The sequence below is a fragment of the Sceloporus occidentalis genome, unplaced genomic scaffold, assembly GCF_023333645.1.
Source record: "Sceloporus occidentalis isolate IW3139 unplaced genomic scaffold, rSceOcc1.0.p SCAF_2, whole genome shotgun sequence".
Classification (NCBI taxonomy): Eukaryota; Metazoa; Chordata; class Lepidosauria; order Squamata; family Phrynosomatidae; genus Sceloporus; species Sceloporus occidentalis.
In genome coordinates, this window is record NW_028316982.1 from 87,371,224 (window position 1) to 87,392,951 (window position 21,728).

At 40.0% G+C, this 21,728-nt stretch overlaps 1 long non-coding RNA gene across 1 annotated transcript; it reads left to right on the forward strand.

Moving 5' to 3' along the window:
* The first annotated feature begins 2,328 nt into the window (after positions 1 to 2,328).
* On the forward strand, positions 2,329 to 9,546 carry LOC149318648 (uncharacterized). Its single transcript, XR_016280076.1, has 3 exons — positions 2,329 to 5,606; positions 6,052 to 6,255; positions 7,680 to 9,546. It is a non-coding gene; the product is annotated as an uncharacterized LOC149318648 (long non-coding RNA).
* Positions 9,547 to 21,728: the final 12,182 nt, after the last annotated feature.

Sequence of the window (21,728 nt, forward strand, 5' to 3'; positions counted from 1 at the left end):
TTTCTGGAAGCCAGTTTTCTATTCCACCTCTACACCTCTTCTGTATAGTAATCTGAACAAGCATCTAATATTTAGATACAGAAAGAGAGAGAGTATAAAAATGTTTTTTTGTGGGTTTATGGCTATGAGGCCATGTTCTAGAAGAGTTTCTTCCTGACGTTTTGCCAGCATCTGTGGCTGGCCAGCCACAGATGCTGGCAAAACATCAGGAAGAAACTCTTCTAGAACATGGCCTCATAGCCTGAAAAAAAACACACAAAAAACCTATGGATGCTGGCCATGAAAGCCTTTGACTTCACATATAAATGGTCTTTCGCACATATCAAAAACTACACACATCCAGAGAAAGAATGATTGAGAGGACACTTAATGCATTGTGAGGACACTTAATGCATTGTGATGAATGTACCAGTCACTTCAGGATGAGAGGCAAAGGTGATATTCCATGGCATGATTGGGCAATGTATAGCATTCCAGTTGATGTTAGATTGCAACTCGCATCATGCTTCACCATTGGCTGTGCTATTTTGGGGGGGGGGGGTGGCAGGTGCATTTAGTTTGGCTGCTCAACAAAAGCCTGTTGGAGCATAATGTCATAATGATTTCTAAAACAAAGGTCATTGCCATTTTTTAAAATGAAAATCTGACATGGGTTGGCCAAACAGTGGGTGAATGTGTATGTGTTTTTACAGCTTGCCTGTTTAAGATGTAACCTTTGTTGCTGTTTTTCAGCAGATCTCAGGTTGGAAGGATCAGTAACTTATTTTGACTGAACTCAGAGAACAGGTCATTTCACAAGCTGCCCCACTCCATCTTCCCCCAAAGGAGGAGGAATGAGGGAAGAAGAACTTTTGGGGGCTAATAAAAAAAGGGGGTTTTCTCTCTTTTTGAAGCCCTCTGGCCTTGGAGGAAGGAAGGCAAAAAGGTCCTTGAGGGGCAGAAGTGGCCAGGAGCAAGGCAGGCCCCAAGTCCACTATTTTGGGCAGAGAGAGCTTGCAGGGCACCAAATGGAGAGCCGCTCTGGCTCCGTCTACTCAAGGGAAAGTCCGCCACAAGTGGGTCAGCGACCATAGCAAGCCAATCCTTACCTCCCCCCTCCCCCTCTCTTTCCTGTCAAAAACAGCTGCTTTTCCTCCTGGCTGCCAGGGAAGACCTAGGAGCCCCAGAAGCCAAAACAAAATGGAGGATCATGGGAATTGGTGCGGGGTGTGTGTGCGCTAAACTACAGATGCTTTTCACATCGCCAAACTTTTGAATTCACTGCAAATTTGCATGGGAAAAGGACTTGTAACTTTCAATGTTTTCTGAATTTACCCAATCCTGGAATGACCTTAGGATGCATCCGCATCAGCCCCACATTGCCTGCGATCTCATGTGATCATCTTTCGCGAAATAATGCAAATCCGATGGATAACACCGAATTGGCGCTACTTTAACCTTTCAATTTAACCTCGTGTGAAAGAGTCCATAGAGAACTAGTGAATGATGTTCAGAGGGAATGGTTGTTTCATCAAGCAAGACAAACCTGTCTGGTGTTTGGCTACAGTTTGGAAGCTACTGATGGTCCATAGTTGACTTGCCAAATCAGTACTACTTTTGATTCACACAGGCTCATTGAAGGACCATAAGATTCCCATCCTTCATTGTAAATGGCCAATTAACTTCAGGCTTAGAAAAATTCTTTCTCCCTGCCCTCCCTGCCAAGAGTAAGCACTGAGGTATCTGGTAGGAATGCTCCTCTATTCTATGTTCATGAGAAACTGGGGCATGAAGTAGGAATTTTACAACTCTAATCTGAGGTGTGGAGAATCTTCTATGTGCACGTATGTGCATCTTTTCTGGCCTGTGAGGTGGGGAGTGGTAGGGCAGGAAACCAGGGACCCCTTTGCTGTACACAGCTTTAGAGCTATGATTCCACTTTTACTGCCATGCCAACATCCCATTGAATTCTGGGACTTGTAGTTTGACGAGGCACTAGAACTCTGGCTGCAAGTTCTAAATTCTACACTGCAAATTCCAGGATTCGATCAAATGTTGCTGTGGCAGTTAAAGTGCAATCATAGCACTATATTTGTGTAGTATAAAAGGACCCTCAGGCCTGTTACAGACTGCCAAAATAAAGCTGCTTCGGGTCTCTTTGGAGGTATGCTATTTAAATGATGCATGGGTCCAAAGAGTCCGGAGGTTGCACCAAAGCCACACTCCATTCCTAAGCACCGGAGTGCAGCTTTTGGTGCAGCTTCCAGATTCTTGGGATGCATGCATCATTTAAATAGCATACCTCCAAAGAGACCCAAAGCAGCTTTATTTTGGCAAGTCTGTAACAGGCCCAAGTCTCTTTCTTTGTAAGCCATCTAGGTAGGTAAGCAGCAAGTTTAAAAGGCTGCTGGATATTTTTAAAAAGCTTTTTCAGCTATCTTGTGTAAATCGTATTGGCTGCCACTTCAAGTTATAGTTCGTCTTGGTGAAGTCTGATTTGAAACCGACTCTTACCTAAATACTCTGATTATGGAACCTAAGCAGGGTCAGCCCTAGTTAGTACCTGGGTGGGAGACCACCAACCAATGGGGTAGGATTGGATGGGAGATGCCAACCAGTACCATGTGCTGTAGGCTATATTTCAGAGGAAGGAACTGACAAAACCATTTCAGTATTCCTTACCTAAGAAAATCATATGAAATTCGTGGGTCACCATAAGTTGACAGGCAACTTGAAGGCACATACACACATAGAGTGGTGTGACTAACCAACCCTTTTGATGTTTATCTTATTTAATGCTTTTGCCAGAGTACACTGCCCAAAGTGACTCATGATAAGCATGAACTTATTAAAGCACATAACTCTGTTACAAAACATTACCAGCAGGAGTGTAACTATGGGTTGGAAGGAATGAAGGCATTCTCTGGAAATTAGAATCCTGCCCGTCTCCTGGAATTTCCCTTCAGTCCCCAAATTTTCTACTATTGCAGAATGGGACACTGAAAATGGTTCAGACCGAGAACTCATGTCTCTAAATGCTCAACTGCTGTTTTAAGTTACTGCAATGCTAGATATTTGGAAAGTGAAGAAAAATTTCACTTGGGATGGGGATAGAATTTTCATTTCAGGAGAAGGCATGACACTTTCCTCTTTCTCTTCTTAACATATGTGCCAGTTATTTTTTGAAGAAACATGGTGTTCCCTCCCCAGCCACACCTGACTATTTCAAAACTGCAAGTTAAGTGTGCCTGAGCTGTGCCTGTATCATGAATACACTAACATGCTTCAAGTGACAGCAATTATATTTTGAAATATCCACTTAAAATCACAATGAGTAACTATCAAGACCTTGTTTCAGTTGCTAATTAACCCTGTGTTTCATCCATAATGAAAGGAATTGGTTTTGCTTTCTCCTTCATTGCACACCTCATACATATGTTAATTGCCCTGGCCCTAGTTACCCATCTTCTGCTTAATTTATCCTATCTCAAAACCATTTACTTTTAAATGTGTGTTAGAGAGTTATATTTTTCCAGTAGATAAGATTACCCACTGGATCTGTCACAGGTAAGAACCCATGTTCCTTTTCCTTTCCTTTCCTGGAAGACCTCCCATCTGCCTTGCAATATTACAGATGCAGGTAAGAAAGTAAAAACATAAGAACAACCATGCCAAGTAAAACCAAAGGTCTCTTTATTACAGCATTCTCTTCATACTGTGACTGTTCTTTTTCAGCTCAGACTTGTTCATTGCATTTTTTATGTAGACATATTGTTGCAACCCAGCATCAAAAGCCTGTGTTTCTCCAGCTTTCTCCCATCATCTTCTTAATGTCAATGCATTTAAAACATTTCAGATAGACAGAGAATGAGGAAGAAAAGGGGGAACCGACCAAACATTAAAAGTCTTGCCAGCTGTTTTATTAACTGAGGAATGTCTGTATAAGCAACTCGGCTACTAATTTTCAATAACTCCAATCTCCCTGAATTTATCCAATTTCTTTTTAAAGCCAGCAAAATTAACAGCCATAAATACAATTAACTCTATAGTTAACTGTGGCATGTGTGAAGAATCATTTTATTTTTATTTGTGCTGAATTTGCTACCATTCAGCTTCAATGGATGATCCTTGGTTCTAATACCATGAGAGAGGGCTTGTCCACAGTTGAAGAGCAACAAGGTGCCCAAGATTCCAGATTGATGTAAAGATTTTTTTATGGCAACAGCTGTATGCTCAGCTGTTGCTAATACAACTATGGATATCAATCTGTTTAATCTTTGTTTCAATAATACACCATTTCCCCCATTGCAGAAAATAATTATAAATGACAGTTATTTCCCATCTCTGATGACAGATATGTGGATTAGTCATGAGCAGGGAGTCATCATCTGCTGATCACACAATGCAGAACACACTGCATTTCAATTTATTTATGCTATGTCTATACCTCCTGGGGAATGTCATTAGCATTAGCTTTTTCCTTATTATTTCCAAGAAACTGGTCTTATGTTGACTTGATCCAGCTACTGTATGTTATTACAAAAGATAGATTAAAGGAACTCATGTGAGATCACATGGCAAATGTGAAACACATTCTTGGCCAATAGGTCATTTCCTGTTCTAGCAATGTGCTCTTAAAATCCTATCACTTTTGATGAACTTTTATAGTAGACTCAGTTTCTCCCCAGCAACTTTTGCAGTCTTCAGACAGGCATTCTTAACATTCCAAACAACTGTGTTGAGAAAGAATGACTAAAAACAATATCCTTAATCTACTTGATGAGGAATTGCAGTCTGCCAAGGAAAGAATAATAAATAATAAGAGGTTACAGTGTCCACCCACCGATCCTCAAGAAACTTAGGTCTTTTGTGATTCTGTTTCTATGGGTTATTTAATTCTCCTTTATATTTTCCAGAGATGAACTGAAATGCAGTTGTACACACTCCTACCTGGGAGTAGGCCCTACTGGGCACAATGTGGTTTAATTCAGTGTAGACAATTATACCCAGAAAACTGATACTGGTGCTGCCAGTATCATGTCTACCTGAAAAAGTACTGTGATGAGTGTTACAGGAAGGTGCTTGTTTTATTAGGATCTATCTTTGGGTAAGCTGGAGGTCTGCTACATATATGTTTATTTATGAAGTGTACCTCAGTAGGATTATCAGTACGATCATTAGTAGGATAAGATTATTGCTTAGCTTGCTTTTATAAACCAAGGCAGAATGCAAAGCATACTTCTTAAGAATAATCTGGGATTGTTGTTCACCACAAGTACATTTCAGTACCCAATCATTTCCTTCATGTTCTCATAGTCTATGTATGTGATGATATTGAAAGAATGTGGCAAAGTGAGCTGGTTACATGCTCCATATCTATTTCTAAAGCAATTTAACTGCTATAAATCCTTTTGAGATCTGACACAAACTTCACCTGTTTCTCACCAAGGCTTATTGACTGGCCCATAGGTAGTTGTGGGAGTCTTTTCCTTTGAAGGGCTCTCAAAGCCTGAGCCAAAGATCCCAAACTGTGGTCAAAGAGAGCACTAAGATTGGCTGCAACACCTCACCTCCTAGCCCTCACTGGACTGGATTCATAGACTGAAGAAACAGCCATTGCTGCCAAGGTTAGTTGACAGAAGGAGAGGGAGAGGACAGTTCCTAACTTTCATATCCCTCCACATTTGTGGCTTTGACTTGTGCGGCTTTGATTATTCGTGTATTTTATTAATATGTTCTTTCTAGGAATATCTAGGTCCTCCAGCACAACTCTATGGTCAACTTTAACCAAATGTCACACTGAAGGACCTAGAGATTCCTAGATAGAACACTCCACTAGGCATTTGTAGTTCATCCAGTGCAATTCTGTGGTCAATGTCTGGCAGATGATGACCACAAAGTTGTACTGGAGGAGCTAGAGATTTCTAGAGAAGTGTTCTCTCTGGTAAAAACATAAGTGTTTTTGTTATTTGTGGTTTTTCCACATTCATGGGGTCCTGTGCTCCTAACCCCAGGGAATGTGGAGGGACAAGTGTAAGTGTATAATCATCAGCTCTTGTCTCTTCAATACAGTTGGGATTCATTATCCCCTTGGACCACCTTGAGTACCCCCCCCCCTTCTCTTAAAAGCACTTCTGGGAAACCCAGACTAAAGCTGGGATGAAACTTGCTGACAGTGTATTCACACATGCTTTAAGTAAGCATTCTGGTAATGGGAATGGCAAGTGTAAGAACAGACACAGCCGTGGAACACATTCAGATCCTGGAAAATACAAGGTGATAATATTCATAGTTAATTGTAGTTGAAATAGTAGCAATAATATACAGAATATACAGTATTGAATAAAATTGTGTGTCCTCCATATGTCTGTTTATTTTCAGCATTCTGCATTCAGGTACAGTTTTCCTATATCAGCATGAGCTTGCATGAATATCAGTCCACTTCTTTAGATGGCATAAAAGAGATGAGGCAACGCCTACTGTTTTTCCACAGTTGCAGTCTTAAGTACACTTCTGAGTAAACATGGAAAACATTAGGTTGAAACCATTCATTCCATTAAACACTCTCAAGTATGAAAGAATGTCATGGTCAGTTTACTCACACACCCTGCTTTTGGAGTTGTGGGACAGACTGTTGTAGAATGAAAGCGTACAGCAAGCAGAGAAGAGTTCTTAGCAAGGTGTAGCACCAAGAATACATTAATAAGGATGTTTTAGGTATATGTTTTAGTCCTATATTTTATCTCTGAAATGTTTGAAGGAAAATATACAAACTAGTGCTGATGTATCTGAATTTGCAACAACCCCCCCCCTCCAAAACCCCATTATTCAGAATTCTAGAACAGATCCTTCCAAAGTTGTTCTGCCTTACGTAACCAGGGGTAGTATACATTACATGAACAGAAGTGCTTCATCTCTGTAATATTGAAAGAATTAAAGCAAGTTTGATTTTGAAGAATATGCAAACATAGATTCTAATACCAAGAATGTAATTTGTATTAAAATAAGTGGGTGGGGAGGAATAAGGAAGGGTTTACTCTAGAGCATTCTGGCCAGAGCTAAGTGCTAAAATGTGTGTGGGGTGTGTGTGATTACACACCCATCTTAGACAAAGAATACTGCTGCTTTTGTTTGCGCCATAAATCTTGCTACCCTGCAGGTAGATTTCTGAAGTCAACAGAGGTGCTGGGAACATTGAAATTCTAGTCTATGGCATCAAAACTGTCAAAATGACAAAATGACAGTAATTGAATTTGACGTTTGGTTGGTTTAGTCTTAAATCTTTATGCAAAAAATCAGATATGTTGTTAAATCCTTGCAAATAAGCATCAAGGAGGCTTAATTAGCCATAGAAGATGTGCTTGACTCTAAAATCATAGATCTTGTTTTTTGTTTGTTTTTTCACAAAAAAAGAGACAAAAATTGGGTTGCGTTGTTTCAGTTTGAAGTCTAAAAAGGCAAAGTGTGAAAAAGGAAAAACAGAGTGATAGTGTTCCTCTATTTCCCCCCTTTTCTTTCCCCCTCCTTTGCCAGCTCATAATTGACTTATTTGCTTCTTATGAGCTGATGCTTTCCAACAATGAATCCTGCTAATCCCTCTCCCTCACCCACCCCTTTGTCTTATTTTTCTAGCTAATGCTTCATCATGCTTCGCAACAAAGTTGGAATTTTAAGCAGAGCATTCTGTTTTTACTCAACAGTTCCACCATCCTGTGATGATGTTCATCCAGTACAGCCAGCAGCCAAAGGTCACAAGAGTGGCTAAACAGCTGTCAATAAGACTTTCATTTGCTAACCAGGAATACCTGTAATTCCACAGAGGATTCTTTTCCAAGATGATCTGAAGAGATCCCTCAGGACAGGGGCAAGTCTCTCCTTTTGATGCTTTGGGTTGTTTTGAAAATTAACGTATTGACAGATGTAGATAACAATAAACCCATTTATGTAAAAAAATGTACACAATAGCATAGCCATGGTTTGAACAGACTAAAAAATGGAATCACACAATAGGGACGTACATAACTCAGTTAACAAAGCTTCTGATGGTGAAGCTTCTTTTTACAAAGAGTTTTTATTCCTTCCTCCCCTCCCTCTCTGTCTAGCTGGGAGTTTTTGTTTGTTTGTTTAAAAAAGCATCACAATTGGGATGATGATGAAGAGGGGTTGGAGAAGTACAGGTGGCCCACTCCATACACGGGCTTGAGGTCCTGCAGATGGTAAACCTGGGCAGACAAAATTATGTGTGTGCTGCAGGCATGCAGGCATGCATGCACGGTGTCACTAATGGGAGCACGCACCCATTGATTTTAATGAGACTGGAGCATAGGCTATTTTTCTCATATGTGAGGGTAGTGGTGGTGGTCCAAAAGGATCCACCATGTATACAAGGGTCCACTGTACAGGCTTGTGGTGGTGGACTGCAGCAGTATGTCTGCAATGAATAATGCAATAAACCTTGAGTTGAGAAAAAACAGGATTATACTGTAGCTGATCCAACTGTACCTGTGCTTACAACAGGCAAGGTAAACAGCAGCTACCTCCAGAATCCCTTACTGAGCATGCATGAACAGCAAAACATATAGAAAAGAGGAGATCACATAAGCTTGCTCCACCAGCTACCTCCAACATGTTGAAAGATCATGTTGTGCCCATCAACATGAAAAGAATTATAAAAAGTGAAGGCCGATAAAAGGAGGGGAAGAAAATCTCTGGATGCAGTTTGGCAGATGTCTTCAAGAAATCTCTAGAAGGTTCAAAATGTTTTCATTTACTTATTCAAGCTTACCTAACCTGGTTGTTTAATTTTACACATGCATATGGTTAGTTCAGAATAAAAAGTTTACAGAATATTTGAACAGATCGAGGTACACGTACGTGCCAAAACCTGACTGGATGTAATGTGGTCAAAGGATAGATGCAAATCAAGGGATCTGGACTCATGTGATCACCTTGAAAATGAATGCTAGCTCTCATAACCGCTTCTTCTGAGCACTTTTCTCCTAGATGCTGTATAGCACAGAGAACTGAAATGTAACAGTAATTACATTAAATTAAAATTGATATTAAAATAGATCAGATTGTCTGTATTGCTCTAACTTCCCTAACAGTGGAAAGAGGGTGCCCCAACTGCTCACTACTTTTTGCTACTGTTTTTGGTTCCACCCAACAAACCTTGAAATAATCCTAAATTCCTAATTCCAAATAAGATACTTAAATTTGGCTACACCTTGGAAAGTCTCACAAAATGATGACTTTAAAATTCTGGTGAAATCCAGGGTTATGCAAGTAAACTTTGAATCAAACAAGAAGACATCCCTATTTTTTCTTCTTACAAGTCACCTTCCCAAAATGATCCAAAGAGTTCTTCACATGATTCTTAAGAGGGTTTGGAGGTACAAATGTAACATCTTTTGGTCTTTGATTAAAAAAACCAATATCAATAGTGATTTATCATGGGTTCTGCTATCAGTTTTAACTTTTTACATGTTCTTTACAGGTTTTGAGGATTACTCTGTGTTGTGAATAATGCATAAAAATAATGTCAAAATTAATCCAATGAATTAGCTTTGTCTTTGTCCCGGAGCTCTTCTTGAAATCCCCTAGAAAGTTAATTAGCATAAAGACATTCTTTTTATGTTTCTCATAAATGTTAGAAAAGAGAAAGGGAGATACTTCTTACCCCACATCAAAAAGAACAACTTTAGAGAACCTAAAGAAATCTTAGTAAACCCAAATGTTTTACATCACAAGAGAAAAGTATTTACAGTACAATCCTCTACATGTTTACTTTAAAAACAAATTACATTGGTACATCAGGTAAACTGAACAGTGTTTTGTATGTCTGGAATGAAATACAACCTTTCCATCTGGAGTTTGTTGTAACAACAGTAACCTGCCTAGTCAACCCATTCTGCTGTGGGGGATTAATGAAATGATTAATAAAATAACAGCGATACAGGTAAAGCTTGGGAAAATATTTTTTGAAATAGTTACCATTATTGTTCCTGGAGGTCTAGTTATTTACCTTTAATTTACTTTTTTTAAAAGTGACACAACAGAATACAAGGCAATTGCACCATGTGCAACACAAACCAGCCCTTGATCCGTGAGATATTTCTCTTCTGCTCCTTAGGAAAGTCACACCCCTGTAACCATAGAAGCACCTGAAATATTGAAGTAACAAGGAGTGATGTTATCTCTCATTAAGAGTCTTTTCACACTATACAGTTATAGTGCTATGATTCTACTTTAATGGCAATGACAACATCCTATAGACTCCCAGGATATAATAATGTTGTTGATGACGATGATGCAGTTTAGAGAGAACTGTATTTAAACTTCTCAGCCATAGAGCTATAGTGCCTCACCAAAGTACTGCTTTACCAAGAGCTTTACCAAGGATACAATGTAAAGCAAGCATAGAAAAATTAGCAATGTGTAGGCAATAATTTTTGTTATTGGGAAAAGGAATTAATTCTTTCTAACTATTGATCCCACATTCTCAATGTGAGCAGTAATGTAGCAAGGAAGGATCATATTAGCCATGGCAAAGTAAACCCAACACAGTCACCATAAAGCAAATGGTAGAAGAGAGGTGTGTGTGTGCGCGCGTGCATAGGTTCAGGTTGCCTGTTGATTTATGGTAATCCCATGAATTTCAGAGGATTTTCTTAGGCAAGGAATATTCAGAGGTGGTTTTGCTAGTTCCTTCCTCTGAAATATAGCCGACAGTACCTGGTATTTGGTGGCAGTCTCCCATCCAAGCATTACCTTAGCTTCCAAGATCAGACAGGATCTAATGCCTTTAGGATATTTAGGCCCTGGTAGAAGAGATGAAGAAAACAAAAAAGTACCCTCTCTGCATGGCAATGGAAGGCTCCATCGGTGTGTGCAGCCTTTCTTCCACCAGAACTGGAATCCTCTTCATTCTCTGTACAGAACCCATCCTTTGCCTACAGTCTGTGTTGTTTGTTTCCTGAGGTCCATTGGGTGTATTGACTTTTGTACCCACTTCTACGGAGGGTTACCATGCAAAGATACTGGGAAACAACGTGATTATCCACAATGTCATTTTCATTTTCAACTTGCTTTATGTTTAGTCTTCCTCAGAGGTAGCTCCTGATGTTTTTAATTTTTTAAAAAAGGGAAAGAAAGGAGTAAGGATGCCTTAGCAAATTGAGGGATTTGTACCTTCTTTGAAAACACCCTTCTTGCTCTGTTCTCTTGTTTGCAGCCAAGCTGACAAAGTAACAGTAGGAGGTGACCAGATAAATCAATAGATTGCCTTGCCTTATGCCTTTCATTGCGGTGTGTCAGCAACAAAGCCACCATTCAGGCACAAACATCTGCTCCCTCTGAGTAATTCCAAAAACAATGGACAGACACCCTTCCTTGGTCAATATTGATTAGTTCACCTTATTACAGAGCAGCAGGAGCACTCCCATTTCTACACTTCAGGCCCTATAGTTCTTCTGGTTCTTAGTAGCTATAGAAGAGGTACATTTCACATCCTTGGACACCCATAACTATATTGCAGTGTTTTTGTAAATATCCTGATTCTTTGTATAGGTTTATTTTATCTGTTTACATTAAATAAATACTAGCACTCCTTTATTTAAAAAAATACTACTTCAAAGATGTCTACATTAAACAAGCTAATAAATTATTATCCTGATCATATTCCAGAGGGTGAGTTGTGTTTCTTGGTTCTGTAGCAAAACTAACCATTAAACTTTGTACTTTATAACTACAAAATGTATTTAGGTGTAAGCTTGTGTCTCCTTCATTAGATAAGATCCTCCCTGTGCATGAATTGTTTTTTTGGGAAAAAACATACTGAGTATTTAGATCCTTTCCTGTTTGATTTCTGCCAGAATTTGGAAATAAAATTCCCTTGACCTCTCTAGTGTAGGGTCTTCAGAGAGACTGGAAGAGCAACTTGGTTCTACTTCATTCTTATAACTCCCAATATTGCTACCCAAATTCAGTATCAATGTAGGGGAAATCCTTGTTTACAGCAAACAGAATGTTTGCTTTAAATGCACTGTAGTGGTTTGCTGCCACAGTTGTGCAGCAAATCATTCAAAGTTATTTGAGGCCAGAATTTGCTTGATTGAAATCAGGTTTTCCTTGATTGCTGCAGAAATTTGTGAGCGTTGGACTAAGACACTGGGAGACCAAGGTTCCAATCCCCACTCTGCATGGAAACCCACTAGATGACCTTGGGCAAGTCACAGTCTCTCAGCCCCAGAGGATGGGAGTGGCAAAACTCCTCTGAAGAAACTTGCCAAGAAAACCATGTGAAAGGGTCACCTTAGTGCAGGGGTAGGCAACCTTTTTGAGCCAGGGGCCGGGTTGCTGTCCCTCAGACAACTGGGGGGCCGAAGCCAAAAAATAAATAATTAAATAATTTTAAAAAAATTTAAATAAATAAATAAACTGGGACAAATGTAGGACAACATTTTCAAATAGTGGACACTTTTTTTAAAAAAGTGGAGGACATGCAAAAAAATTTGCTGATTTTTAAAAAAATATTAATATAAATGCATGTTTCTGAGGCGTCTATAGAAATTGCCCCCCTTGCCCCTGCGTGCGAGAGGCCAAAGGTCCTGGTGGTAATCGGCAGCAGGACCGGGCTGGGGCCGGTCCCAAGGCCTCGCCGGGCTGCATCCGGCCCGCAGGCCGCAGGTTGCCTACCCCTGCCTTAGTGTCACTATAAACCAGAAACGACTTGAAGGCATGTAACAAATGCACAAAGAAATTGAGCCCAGAATCTCAGAAGCTATGTTTATGAAAAATGAGACATTCTGAAAGCATCCATGGGTAATTAGTGCTAGGATCATGCTCTGGAACCTAGAGCATCATCTGGCTTGGATGATGCAATTCATTTCGCAAGCCTGTATCCCTTTCTAGAGAACTTCACTTTGCTCTTTGGATGGCCTATGATATTTTACTGTCAGAGGCAGAACAACAAATGGTGCTCACACTCCATGTCAAGATGCATAATATTGGGGGCTGGCACAAAATCCTATAAGAATCTCTCTCCGGGAGCACCAAAATGCAATAACCACCAATTAAATAATCCACAATATGCTGCCCTTTTATGACACTCACTATCAGCTGCTTGAAGCAGTCAGCTCAGTCACATTAATAGCAAGGACTGTTTCGGCTTCCTGTTTTTTTAAGAGTCAGATGAGCTACTAAATCATCATCTCACCAAACATTTATGAGGAATTGTGCTGATCTCAGCCCTGGTTTGGCTTTATAGGATTTTAAAAAACTTTTAAATATTTTTAACTCTTTATGTTATGATTTTCTTTTTGTTTTCATCATTATTCTTTATTAAATCAGGTTATAGATCATCAAATTATATATTCCAAACAAATATAAGCATTTTTATTTACTGATGCAGAAAAATGCAAATCCCAGTTCAAGCATAACTTGTGGGAATGGCCTTAGAGACAAGTGTCAGTTCTGATGGCCATGTGCTTGGTCTATCTCTCTGTGCCTGATGCTCAGAATGGACAGACGCTTAAGCATGCAAATCTACAGCGCTATATACATAATAATAATAATAATAATAATAATAATAATAATAATATAAATGTACGAATACTCAAAAATCAAATACAAAAAGAAGGGGCTATTGGAAAAGAGAAGAAGCACCAGGCATTAGCAGCCTAATTAGCTGAAGCAAAGGAAACAAGCTTATATTCCTTATCAGTTTAAGTGTTTGGAGAAGCAGTGGGTATATGCAGCACTGAGATGTTGTTCACATGCCTGCTCGGGTGTTTTTTGGTGACAGCTAATTTATCAATTTTAAATGAATATGCCAGATTAAGGACTGAATTTTAAAACATTAACCAACAAGAATGAATAATTAATTGATGTGTGCACTGAAAGACAAAATATGTATTTTAAGATGGGTTTATTCAAACCTCTCTTTTAACTATGCTGTGGGATTGTCATAAACCATACTTAACAAACCTGGGGAAAACCATATAAAGTATCAAATATAATATAACAATTAACAAAAAGTAACCAAAGAACATACAGAGAGTAACAAACAAAAATATCAAGAAAGTAGCTAACAATTATATAATGAAAGTAACAGATAGTAACAGATAGTGTTTTGCAAATTTGATTTTGCTGACAATTAGTACTTACTATATCAGTACTTGACTGAATTGCTAAAGTGCACAACAAACTACAAATCTCAGGAAGCCATGACAGTTAAAGTGGTGTAAAACTGCATTAATTCTGCAGTGTGGCAGCAGCCTGAGTCAGTCCATGTTTTTGCCTTGATGAGTTCCATTTAGTGGCTGACCACTTTTAAACCAGTGGTGATAAAGATGACACCTCACTTATAAGCTTTCCTCTATAAAGTAACATCAAACCAGGGCCAGGATATGATAAGGCCCTCCCATGACATCCATAGCTGTTTTTCCTTCAGTTTGGTGCTTCAAAGGCTTTGCACATCCATCTTCACTGAATGCAAGGACAACAAGCATGTAGGATAAAACCTTCTCCTTAACAGGGTTACCCAACTTAGTTTAAAACACTGGGAACTCTTGTTTGCTTTAACCATGGTTAGCAAGTCCCCTCCCCCCCAATATCTACTCTGCTATCATGTAGAGTGAGAGCCAGTGTGGCATAGTGGTTTGAGTGTTGGACTATGACTCTGGAGACCAGGGTTCAGTTCCCAGCTGTGCCATGAAATGAGCTGGCTGACCTTGGACAAGTCACATACTCTCAGCATCAGGGGAAGGCAATGACAAATCTCCTCTGGAAAAATCTTGCCAAGAAAATGCTATGATAGCTTCGCTATAAGTTAGGAACAACTTGAAGACACACAACAACAAGAAGCCATGTATACTGAGTTTAGCCACTGCTGCAAGGCAGATGAGTTTTGGAGTCCTTGGCGGGATACAGACGGGCAGGGGAAGACGTCTTGGAGGTGTATTCTGCTGAATATGGAGCCTCCAGACCGCCCGCCCCGGGGGCGTGGCTCAGGTGATGGGGCTTCCACATGGGGGGCAGTGAAGACGCCTCACCTGGGGCCGTTTCTGACCCGCAGTTTCCAAACTGCCGCCTCGGAGGACGCTGCAAAGAGAGAGGCAGCTTCCTCACAGGCAGCCAAAAACGGGGCTTTTTTTTTTCTTTTGCCGGCTGGCGGATGCGCAGCTGTGCATCATACAGAAAAGAAGCGGGGAAAAGCAGCACCTTTTTAATGCCGCTTCTTCCCGCTTGGGGCGTGCGGGCGGCGTGTCCATGGCGGCATTCAGGTAAGGGCCGTCTGAAGGCTCTACCTTCATGACGTCATGAACACACCCCTTTTTGCCCGTCTGTATCCCGCCCTTGTTAGTGTGATGGTCAAAAGTTAACAGCTAGGCAATAAGATTTTAGGCTGCATCAATAGAGGTGTAGTGTCTAGATCAAGGGAAGTAGTAGTGCCACTCTATTCTGCTTTGGTCAGGCCTCACCTGGAATACTGTGGCCATTTTGGGCACCACAATTCAAAAAGGATGTTGACAAGTTGGAGTGTCCAGAGGAGGGCCACCAAAATGGTGAAGAGTCTGGAAACCATGCCTTATGAGGAAAGACTTAGGGAGCTGGGTATGTTTAGCCTGAAAATAAATCCTGAAAATAAAAAGAGGCCAATTTTGCCACTTTCTGTATGGGTTAATGTTGGATTAATGCTCAGTGCTCCCGATGCCATCTAAAAACGTTCCTGCTTTTGCAGGACCTGTCTACTTTCTGTGCAGGATGCCCCTTGACATCATCTGAAAAAGATCCTGCTTTTGTGGGATTTTCCTGATTTAAATCCTGTTTCTGTATTGGATAAACTCTGTGATAAATTCCTATGATGTCCATTGATCCATCTAGCCTAAGGTGCATCTAGACCAGTGATGGCGAACCTATAGCACACGTGCCAGAGGTGGTACTCAGAGCCCTCTCTGTGGGCATACATGCTGTCGCCCTAGCACAGAGTTTGCCAGAGTTTCTTACTAGAAAGCCAGAGGGACGTGGCATTTTGCAATAAATAAGTGGGGTCTGGGTTGCAGTTTGGGCACTCAGTTTGTAAAAGGTTCACCATCACTTATCTAGACTAGTAATAATGCAGGTTGACACTACCACTTTTAAAACTGTATTTTGATCCTATGGAATCCTTGGATTTGTAGTTTTTTGAGATCTTTAGCCTACCCTGCCAGAGTGCTGGGCCTAATTCCCACTTACCTGTTAAACCTAGTTGCCACTTTCTTTGCACTGGAACAAGGCCAGTGCTGGAGAGGCTGTGGGAAGGCCTGGGCAGAGAAGGCCAAGCTGCACAGTGAAGAAGGCTAGGCCATGTGGCAGAGTGTCCTGGGGGATGGAGGAGGCAAGCTGGGAAAAAGGCCAGGGACAGAGGGAGGCATGGATGGGGCAGAGAGGCAGGGGGAAAGCTGCTGCCAGTGGGAACCAGGGCAGATTCGAATCCACCTGGTTCCCACTTGGACTGAATCGATTTATTTCTAATAAATCAATTCAGCCCCCAAAACACCCCATTTTACCAGCGTCTTTTTAATGCAGGTTAAATGGATAAAAACTATTGTCCCCCCTTTCCAAATCGCTTCAGTGGTTCGAATTAAGTGGGAACCATGGCAGTTTAAACCAAATCATTTGGACTCATGATCCAGTTTAAACCATAGTGGGAATTAGGCCCTGGTTAATCACAAAACTACAGATCCCAGGATTCTGTAGGCTTGAACCATGGCAGTTAAAGTGTTGTCAAACTGCATTATTTCTGCAGTTTATATGCACCCTCAGTCTTGGTTACACCGCTTGCCAGAACGTCTAGGGGTTCAAACAGGTGTCTCTTTCTCACCTTTTGTATTCTGTCCAATACAAGCTGAAGATTTAGGAAGGTTGTTCTCAGAGGAACCCAGGAGGATAGGAAAGGAGGAGGGGAAAGTAAAGGAGAATGGTGATGTGGCTGAGAATGTGGCAGGTGGCTATCAATAAACTTTTTTCAGAAATACTGGAATTTCTTGCTCATGGTTGGAGGGAGATAAAAAACAACATCCCTGTCTGAAAATACATTGAAATGAAAATTAACTAGGAAACTTCTGCATACAAAGAATGCACTCCACCACTGAGCAACCTATCAATCCCCTCTTCCGTAGGATCCAACTCCTTGGAAATGCAGATGGCAGAGTTCAAAGAAGCTGCAAAGCATAGCCTGTTACTGCTGATGAGGGAATCCATTTCAAGTATGGTTTTCAGTTTCTGCAGATGTGTGTTTTTCAGAACTCTGCAGAAACAAGCGCAAAAGTCTATTCTTACCAATGAGACTATATTCTGTCTACTCCAATAAATTCTGGACATTTGAGCAATATGAGGAAGAGCCTCCTGGAACTACTTCCTTCCTCTAGTCCCCAGAGTTGCAGTTCATATGCTCTCTCTCTCCCTCCCTATCTCCTAGATAGGTCCAAGTAGCCTTTCACAACATCTTCAGTCAGCTGTTAAACTACCAATTCATTGCAACAGATCTTTTTTTTTTTTTAAAAAAAAGGTTTCATACTTTAATAATACATGATAGCGCTAAACGGCTCCTAAAATACTTGGGAGGAGTTTTTCATTTCTGCACACTTATTTCTTAAACTGTATCCAAGTCAATTGGTTTTAGGCATCACAGTGTGGGATATATTTATTTATGGAAATCATTGCTGCTTAGATGTCATGTCACAGACAATGATTTAGCATTACATGATGTTCTGTAGTTGCTCAGAATAGCAAACAGAGGAAGAGAAAACGAAGAGTTTTGGTGGGTTTGGGTGGGTAGGAATCATTGGAAAAATTAGCAGATCATGCGGTTTTCTTATTCAATAAATGAATATGTCCTTTAAATGATTACTATTATAGTTCCAAGGAGGCTCACAAAAGTAGTTAGTTACTGTTATTGTTGTAATTTGAAATAGTAATTCCACTTTTCAATTTGTCACAAGTGGCTACTTTTGGTAATTTTAAAAAAATTAAATGCTACAAGCAGCTGTTCTGTGGTATAAAGCACAATAAGTAGCTGCAGGCTGTATCCACAATGTACATTTATAGCAGTATTTTATCTGCCATGGTTCCATCCTGTGGAATCTTGGGATCTGTCATTTGGGGAGGGACTTAGTATTTTCTTATACACTCGCAGGTCTTGGGGCTCTCTGCCAGTGGATTCTAAGTACCTCATGAAACTACACATCTTCGGATTCCAGAGGTTGGAACAGTGATAATTAAAGTAATATGAAACTGTGTACTGTAGGTCTGCTATACAGCAACATTAACAATAAATGCTCAAAGGGAAAAAGGATACAGATTAGTTTAATATCCATGGGATAAGAGTTTAATTAAAGAAAAGCATATTTATTCATTGCACTTATATCATACCCTTCTCCCAAAATCCAAAGTAGCTTGTTTAGCATAATAGTATGCCTAGACCTGTTCTCCTCCCACACTTAAAAAAAGAGAAATTCTTGAAAAACAACACTTAAAATGCTGCTTTTAAAATACAGCAGCATTCTGCCCCCAAAGAACTAATCGCTCAAAGAGCAGGAATTCTCATTATTTTTGTTTTTAATCGTGTCTTACCCAAACACACACATACCCTTCAACTGTCCTGATTTGACAGGGACAGTACTGACTAATCCTCTGTCATTTTACTTCCTCAGCTGCTTTTAAAATGTCCCAGTTTCTCTCTCTCTCTTCCTTCCACTTTCCCCTTTGTCTTCCCCTTACTTCTTTTGCTGTAAACTGAATTTCAAGTACAAAACTTTGTTTGCACTCAGTAGTAGCCAGGAAAGGACAGAAAGGAGAGCCTTGCCTTTCCCAGTTGGCTCAGGCAAAAACAAACTGTTACAGCCTCTCCTAGCTTATTTGATCTTCCCCATTGATAACGTTTGCCATCTTGACCACACTCTGGTGTTGCTTGGCCTCATGGTCCCAGTTGGAAGGTACTCATACACACACAGACACACACACATATTTTGGAGGGTAGCCTTGATCATTTTGACCACAATGACAACAGAAAAAGATAGTAAATTACTTACTTTTACCCAGTCCTCAGCTAATAAGTTACCTGGGAGTTGATATATTGAGATTAGTTGAGCCTATGTGATTAATGTAATGATAAAGGTAACAGAAAAGTTGTTGAGCTTCCAAAGGAGTTAAGTTACCTTTTGTTAAGAGGCAAGTGAAATGTAAGTTATAACTTCACTATTGGTAAAAGACATTAATTGCAACAAACCACTTCTGATGTCTGCTTATCACATTTCACTTTTTCAAGTTAGAAGCTGGTGAGTACGTGCTATTTATGAGAAACTCCCCCTCTTCTTGTCTTTTTTTTTTTTAAATTTTAAACCAGCATAAACCAGGAAGTGGAGGCAGTCACACAATAACATTTTCATGTGATTATACAGCTTGGGAAATATGCTGGTAATGTTGCAATCTGAAGAGGATAGAGGAGAGGAGAATGAAACCTCTTCTGTCAGGATCCATATAATTTCTGTTGCCTTTAAGCCTCTAATGACATTTGTACCAGTGGAGAAGCTGACATGGATGATCTGATGAAGAAATATTTAGATGAACAGGGATGTGATTATTTCACTATTTATTGTTAGCTTCCTGGAATCCTCTATTTTGGAAAAAATAGAGATGCTAAAACTATCCATAAATAAAAGAAAATTAAAAAATAAATTGGAAATTGAATGTGATACCAGAGTGGACCTCAGCAAAGTGGCCCAAAATACAAAAACAAATATTTGCTCTTTGAAAATTAACCTGATACATATTATAATTTGACATTTCTATGATTTAACATGGCCAAGATATACACCATGTATTAAAGCAGCACCTCAGGTTTACAGGGACAGTTGATTTCAGCTGCATCTGCACTGCAGAAATAATGCAGTTTGACACCATTTTAACTGTCATGGGTCCATCCTATGGAATCCTGGGTTTTGTAGTCTGTTGGGGTACCAGAGCTCTCTGACTGATAAAGTAAAAACTACAAATCCCAGAATTCCATAACATTGAGCCATGGCAGTTTAAGCAGTCAAACTGCATTATTTCAGCAGTGCAGATGCAGACTTGTTCTCATCTAATCTCCAGCAATTTACACTGTACCTTCATGTAAAAGCAACCTGTTGTGGATAAGACACAGATTAAAGCGGTAACCTGGACTCAGATTTACAGAAACCATAGTAGGTGATCATGACAGCAGCAGTGTTCTTTCCCTCTCCCTCCTTATTTTTAGCACAAGAGTGATATAACTCTACAGAGCTGTAATTTTATGTATACTTACCTGGGCATATGTTCTATTGATTGTTACAAGACCGGCTTCTGAGTAAACATACACAGAATTGCTGTGTGGCATGTCTTGCTCAAGATCTGCTCTTTTCCTCTTTTACAGTATGGCCTATTACAGCAACTTTTAAAACATGAACAATACTGTATCTGAGGAAGGTGATGAAAACTGATAGTGTTAGCAAAAGGCTGTGCTATAAGGAATACAGGTGAATAAACTCAGTCAAGGAAACCACTGCTTTGAGTTTTTAGACAGAGCTTTAATGACTGGGTGTGTTGGAAGTTTCTCATTCATAGGGTCTTCATAGCCTGAAGTCAAACTGATGGCAATTACCAACAAGGAACGGCTGGGCATTGTAGAGTGCTTCAGAATTTGATGGACTGCAGCTCCCAGAATTCCTCATCATTATTTGGAACTGATGGAATTTGTGGTCTAATATTTGAATGGATGTTCGTTGCCAACTCCTGTTTTAAGGTATCATCTGCTGCAACAGATTCAGGCTGCAAATGTATTTGTACTTTGTGCAAAGGGATCTTGTAGCACTTTTGAAACTAACTGGAAGAAAGAAGCTGGTAACATGCATTTTTGTCATACTTTGTTGTTGTTTTGTATCTTCAAAACATTTCTGACTTTCTATCATGGGGTTTCCTTGGCAAGATTTATTCAGAGCTCATTTGCCTTTGCCTTCTTCTGTGACTGAGAGAGTGTAGCTTGCCCAAAGTCACCCAGTGGGTTTGGATGGCTGAACAGGGATTCAAACCCTGGTCTCCAGAGGCATAGTCAATCTCAAGCCACCATGCTGGCTCATATTTACCTGGTAGAAAACCCAGTTAAACTCTGTGGGACTTACATTTGAATAGACATACATAGGAAGTCATTGTAATAGAGCTGTCCCATGGAGCATTTTTTAATTTAGCTTTTAAAAAAATCTTAACCTTTAAAAAAGGTAGTTAGGGGAGTTTCTGATATACTTTATTTATTTTAATTTCCCCCCATCAACCTATATGATTTCCCCCATGGTAGCAACAATTAGCTCGCAGGCTGTTTTCCAGGTGTTTCTTGCTTTATTAACAATACATAGAACTGTAGTGAGACAGCTGTGCACCAGGCACAGCCATTCTGGCTGGAATATCCAAATAACTTAAACTTTAGTACAGCCAGATGAGACAGTGGTCACGACAGCTGTGCCATATGATTTAGGCCAGTTGTTTCTGCAACTACTGAACACAACTGATTCTGTCAGGAAAGCAAGGCCTATCTGAGATATTTATTTATTTATTTATTTTACAGAAAATCACCTTTGAAAAGCATTCTGGGTTGCAGAGTATGCTTCAGTTGAAACCACATAGGAATTATCAGGCATTAGGGTGATTTACCCCCTGCCCCGGCTTACTGTTTGTGTGTTTTTCTATGCCTGGGC